Genomic DNA, 6,764 nt, shown 5'->3' with positions numbered 1-6,764 from the left:
GGGGAAGACGCACGCGCGTTTGCCTCCCGCCTTCGCTTCCTTGGGAACGAAACCCTAGCGCGAGAACCGGGGCCTGATAGTTCGAAGCAAAAGCACGCCAGAGAGCTGCTTCTGGAGCAGATGACGTCCCAGTTCATCACTGGCTTGAGGGATCCGGTGCGCAGGTTTGTTCTGTCTAAGGCGCCGTCTACTTTTGAAGGACCGGTAGAGGCAGCTGTAGACGAGGAGCGTAATGAGTTGCTTGTCTCCAGTGAGGAGAAGGTGCGGCTTGTAACAGAGCCAAAAAGTGCAAGCGCCGACGCGAATGTTACTCAGTTGACCGATAGGCTAAACCGGCTGGAGGCGCTCCTCGCAAGGCCTACAGTTAAATAACAGGGGCAATTTCCGGAACCGTGAAAGGAGGCAGGTTCGCTGTTATGCTTGCCGAGGGTACGGACACGTTGCCAGATACTGTCCCGAGCTAAACCGCGAATCTGGTACGCCAAATGGGCAGCAGCGCGCGCCGACCAACACGGGGATGGAACAAAGATATATTGTGCCAAAAAACGCGTAGAGTCCCCCGCAGCCGAGCCGGTTGGGGGGGAGAGCAGTAATAGCTGTTCTATTGTAAGCGTTTTTGGAGAATGCTGCCTGATTGCCAAATTCGTGGTAAACGGGGTCACTTGCAATCTGTTGGTTGACACTGGCTCCCGGATAACGCTCCTTAAGCAAAAGTTTTTTGATCTGCTGACAAGGAAGGGAGACAGGCAGGTGCATGAGGCCCGAGAATCTCCGAAAGTAAGATTCGTGGGCATCACAGGAGCTGACCTCGGCACGGGAGGACTGTACCTTTTGCGCTTCACATTCGGGAACGAAAGTTTTGACCATACCAGCTACATTTGTTCCGATGTTGTGTCGTTGCCGGATGTTATATCGGGCCTCGTAGGTCAGGACCTGTTACGGCAGCATGGCATCGATCTCATATTAAGCCAGAACTGCCTTTCCTGTCGCGGGGCTTTGGTCCCATTAGCAAATCGAGAGGCCGAGTACGTTGCACGAGTGGACTATGGGGAACACCGAGCGCGAAACAGGGCTCGCTAACACACGCGGGCGTTAGTGTTAGGACAACGAGAGAAACAGTGGTGCCGCCTCGGTCAGAGATAATCTGTGTGGGAGCGATGTCAGCTCAGATTGATGAGGGACACATAGGAGTCGTTGAACCTATAGAGGGGCTCGCAATAGGACTGAGTTTGGCGGGCTGTTTAGTCACGGTTGACTCAAAGAAAAGGGTTCCCGTCCGCTTATGTGACTACTCGCCACAAGAGCTTCACCTGCCGAAAAACAAAAACATAGCTACATTCTCCACGGCTGAGGTAGATGAGCAGGGTACCCCGATTTGCACTACGGGCATCGTCAATGAAAGGAAAGGAAAAGAAGAGAACCTGCAGTTTGACCTCTCTCACATCGACTGCAAAGAGCGAGGAAGAGTTGAGGGTCTCCTATAGCGCTACTCGGATGTGTTCGCTGCATCGAAGCTAGCTAGACCTGGGAAAGTGCGGAGTGATTAAACACCGCATTACGACTGGCGACTCGCCACCAGTGTACCAACGGGCCTATAGAATTCCCTACTCACAAAGAGAGGAAATGGAAAGGCAGGTCCAAGAGCTAATCGACAAAGGCATTGTTGAGCATTCCAAGTCGCCGTGGGGGGCACCGGCACTTCTAGTTGAGAAACCCGATGGTTCATTTCGACTGGTAATAGACTACCGGCGATTGACTTCCATTACAAGGATAGATCCCTACCCGCTGCCACAGGTGCAGGAAACCCTCGCGCAGCTTGGGTCAGCCAAGTATTTTACAGTTGTCGACCTCACATCGGGGTTCTGGCAGATCGAAATGGATCCAAACGATGTCGACAAAACCGCATTTAACACCCCGTCTGGCCACTTTCAGTGGAGACGCATGCCGATGGGACTTGTTAACAGCCCTGCAGTCTGGCAGAGAACTGCGGACGTAATCTTGGCCGGTTTGCTGGGAAAGAGGTGCTTCGTCTACATGGACTATATAATAATTTACAGCAGCACCTTTGCCGAACACTTGGAGGCCATTGAGGAAGTGCTGGTCAGATTGCGAGCTGCTGGCTTAAAATTGAAACCTTCAAAGTGCCAACTTCTACAGCGGAAGGTCAAATACCTTGGACATATCGTTTCCTCAGACGGCGTAGAACCTGAAGCGGGAAAGTTAAGTAGCGTCCGCGACTTCCCTAGACCAACTGGAGTTCGAGGCGTTCGCGAGTTTCTTGGCTTAGTCGGATACTACCGAAGGCATGTGCGAGATTTCGGCCGAATCGCAAAGCCACTGACTGCACTAACAGCAAAAAACATAGAGTTCGTATGGTGGGAGGAGGCAGAGGTGGCGTTCGAAGAACTAAAGGAAAAATTAATAACCGCTCCCTTGCTAGGATATCCAAACTTCAGCCAGCCTTTCATTGTAGCGACTGACGCCTCGAAGTTTGCAGCGGGTGCAGTGCTGTCTCAGAATTTTGACGGCAAGGAGCACCCTATCGCGTTCGCGAGCCGGCAATTCAGTCCAGTCGAGCAGCGGTACAGTGCCACTGAGCGGGAGTGCCTTGCAGTGGTTTGGGCCGTGCGGCACTTTCGGTGCTACCTCTATGGCCACAGATTCAGGCTAGTGACCGACTGCCAACCCCTTAAGTGGCTTCTAAACGTGAAGGATCCGAGCTCGCGCCTCGCGCGCTGGAATCTGCAACTTCAGGAGTACAATTTCGAGATAGAACACAAGCCAGGCAAGGTGCACACTAACGCGGACGCATTAAGTCGAGCTAACCTGGTACGCACCGTGAATGAGTTTTGTCCGGCCATAGATACAAACGATCTCCGCACCGAGCAGCGAAAGGACAAAGGGCTAGAGAAAACATTTCATGCCTTTTCTGGGGGGATCGCCCGGGATCCCGACAATTGTTACTTTGTTGACAACGAAGGAACCCTACGAAAGCGCACCCGGCCTACGCGGTCAGGAAGGAAGGCTAGCCAGGTGTGGGAAAGAGTGGTGGTACCAAAGTCAATGGTGCCGCACGTCTTGAGGGTTTTTCACGATGCCCCATACGCGGGCCATTTTGGAGTAATGAAGACGCAAAGGAGGTTGGAGCGCTACTACTATTGGCAGGGCATGCGTTCAGATGTTAAAGAGTACTGCGCTAACTGTCGTTCTTGCCTGGAAAGAAAAACTCCGAAAAACCGCAGGCCGGCCCCCCTTCAGCAATTCGAGGAAGTCTCGACGCCTTTTGAGAGGGTTGGCATGGATATCCTAGGCCCACTTCCGACAACGACACCAGGAAACAAATATGTACTGGTGTGCGTTGACCACCTAACGAAGTATGCTGAGATAACAGCACTGCCCGACCAAAAAGCAGAAACTGTGGCACGTGCCTTTGTAGAAACAGTGGTTCTGCGGCACGGCGTTCCGCGGCAGTTTTATCAAGGGTCTAACTTTGTGTCGAGGTTGATGAAAGATGTGTATAACCTTCTGGGAATTGACAAAAGACAGACCACCCCTTGCCACCCGTCTTGTAACGGTGCTGTGGAGAGGCTTAATCAAACAGCAAGCAAACTGTTATCCCATTATGTTTCGCGAGACCAACAGGATTGGGACCTCTGGATACCGTTTGCTGTTTTTTCTTACAACACGGCGGTGCACGAGAGCTCCGGTGACTCCCCTTTCTACCTCTTGTACGGTCGCGACCCAGACACACCGAATGCGGTGGTTGATGGACAGAGACGGATGCCATACGGCTCACTAGATGATTATCGAGCCGAACTGACGTCTCGATTGCAAGTGGCCCATGACGTAACCGCCGAAACATTACGGGAAGCTGCCGACAAAAGAAAAAGGCGGTTCACCACTAGGGCTAGGGCGGTTCCTTTCAGGGTGGGAGACCGCGTATACCTTGAGTGTGTGCAGGTCAAGGCAGGGCTTGCCCGTAAGTTAACGCCCAAATGGAAAGGACCTTACCGCATAGTAGAGCAGCTATCGCCGGTTAATTTTCGGATTCGGGAGATCGCAGGGGCCTCAACCGCTGTGGTCCATGCTAACCGGTTGAAGCAAGCACCAACATGCTCGCCTCTTTCTGAAACGGCTGCCTCAAGAGAACAGGAGGGGGAGGATTACCTTCGCACGGAGCCCGGCATTGTAAATAACCCTGCATTGCAGAAAAGCGGTCAGAGCGGCCGGCACAAAAATTTCAGTCCATGTGATGAACTGGAAAACTTCATGCAGTCGCAGCTCGGAGGCGCCCTTCTCGAGGAGGAGGCATTCCAATCTGGCAGACGTATTCCAGCCGCTAGGTACTACCTCCGTAACCGAGTAGTGGACAGGGAGGTACCTCGCTAAGATTACATTTCCTTGTTTTGTACATTACAAGGGCGCTTCGTTTAGTTTCATTTTTTGTTCGTTCTCTTGTTTGAGATCTTGTACATACTGTTAATTATGGTCTTATATTGTGCACTCGAGTGGTATCTACGGTGAAGAATTGTTCTGAAACTCCGCTCTGGCTCGGTGCTCGTGGGGAAGAAAGGAGCGACTTGTGCGGGATACTGGCCCGAACAGCGCGGCGTGTGTGTGTGCGCGTGTGTGTGTATGACGAATTCCTAATGTTCAATGAACATTCCTTTTAAGAAGGAGCGGATGTGACGACTCGTGCACATGCACCGGTGCCACGGCGAGCCGGTCAGTGACTTTTCCTGGAGACGGTTGGCCGCGCCGTCCTGGCGTCGGGTCGCAGCGGAGAGACATGACCATATTTGGTTGTGGTGGAGAAACATGACCATATATGGTAACCGTCGACGGCCCTGTCGAACGACGCTTGAGTGTCCCCGTCATTATGCACCCCTGGAGAGCCACGGGGGAGTGGACAAAGGCGCGGCCACGGCTGAAGAAAGAAGCAAAGGCTTCAAAAGCGGAAGCCGACGGGAGGAAGGGGGAGAGCGATCGGGGCGAGTGGACGAGTGGGCCGGAGACGGAGCGAGGCAGAAGACTGGGGCTGCGCATTGACCTGAGCCCGGGGTCTAGCCGTCGCTAACGTTCGACCTTCGCCAACGCGCCTCCACGCCTGGCAGCTCATCCAACGACCAGCCGAGAACGAGGGCAGCACAGCCACGAGTAACTCCCAGCCCGGTCGCTGCAGACAACCAGCCATTCATCGAGCCCGTGCCACACCACGCTGACTCAGCCCCGGCGACGACGAGCCAAGCTTCTGTCCCGTAAGCGGCATCGAGCCCGATGCTTTAATTAAATCACATCAAAATCATTTTGGAGTCTGTGCATCAATATCCTCATGCCCAGTGTGGACCCAGGGCCATTTTAAGAAACTGGTTCATCACATGTGCAACATGGCCTAAGGCGCGAACTCATAGGGGCATGGTGTCGCCTTTTTATGCATATATGCAGCCGACCACAGTAGGTTGTGCTCGGCTGCACGGCCGCGAAGCAATATCAAGAAATCACGATTTTAAAGTCAGTTTTTATTGTTTGGTTGGAACTAAGGTGCCTTCAGAGCGCACAGATATATGAACAAGAATATGCTCAGGAAGATATGACTGAACATATATTCTATTGAGACACTTTGGTATGTCGATGCCAGCAAGATCAGTATCACTATACCGTCTAGTGTTCTTGCACCGCCGGTCTGGGTCTACTTGCACCGCCGCGGTGGCTGACGCTGTGGGCTACTGACCAGAGTACCCAGGTTCCAGCCCGACCGCGGCGGTTGTGTTTCGATGAAGGCGAAACACAAATCGGCATCAGTGCATGATGAACGTCCGCAGGTGGTCGAAATTATTCCAGAGCCCTCCACTACGGCGCCTCTCTCACTCCCACCCTCCTCTCTTCCCTTACATCGCGGTTCAATTGTCCACGTAGAATTGAGACGGATACTGCGCTTTCCTTTCCTGAAAAGCAATTTTCGTATCTCTGGTCTACTTCTCGTTCTTTCCCTGACCCTGGTAGTGCAATATAAGCAGTAGCTCGTTTGTTTAAAGGAATATATTGAGAGCTTTCATAAAATGCAAGATAAAAAAAATCGCACTGAGAGAGGCGCACAGGACGAACCAGTGTCGTGCTATGTGTCTGTCTGCGTCCTTCTGCTGGTCATATATGTTAGAAATATGTTAAAAATGATAGGTGCAACGTTATGAGACCGGAACCGGCAAAGCAGGTGAGGGAACAAACGCAGGTAATTGATATAATAGTCGAACTCGAGAGGAAGAAATGGGCTTGGGCAGGGCATGTAATGCGCAGGCAAGATAACCGCTGGTGCCTAAGGATAACGGAGTCGATTCCAAGAGAACGTAAGCGTAGCAAGGCGCGACAGAAGGTTAGGTGAGCAGATGAGGTTAAGAAATTTGCAGGAATATAGGGTGGGCGCTGCCGGCAAAGGACAGGCTTAATTGGAGAGGCATGGGTCAGGCCTTTGCAGTGGGTGTAGTCAGGCTGATGATGATAATAGATAGATAGCTTTAAATTGCGTGTTTTATTCTTTGCATTGATGCGTAAAGCAAATTACTATACACTGATCACCATTTGGCATTCGCCATTCATATGTTTCGATTTCAAAAGCGGAGTGGTGAAAAAAAGTGTACGTCGTCCAAGTTCAGTACTGGTGATGCTAGGAATGAAAAGACTGCGGTGTAATCACGCCTTCGTCGTTGTGGTTTACTACGTCGTAAAATGTCTTGCGCATTACTAACAATAAGAAAACATGCTGCCAG

This window comes from Amblyomma americanum, chromosome 7, assembly GCF_052857255.1.
Source record: "Amblyomma americanum isolate KBUSLIRL-KWMA chromosome 7, ASM5285725v1, whole genome shotgun sequence".
NCBI lineage: Eukaryota > Metazoa > Arthropoda > Arachnida > Ixodida > Ixodidae > Amblyomma > Amblyomma americanum.
Note: the sequence above shows the minus strand (reverse complement) of the source record.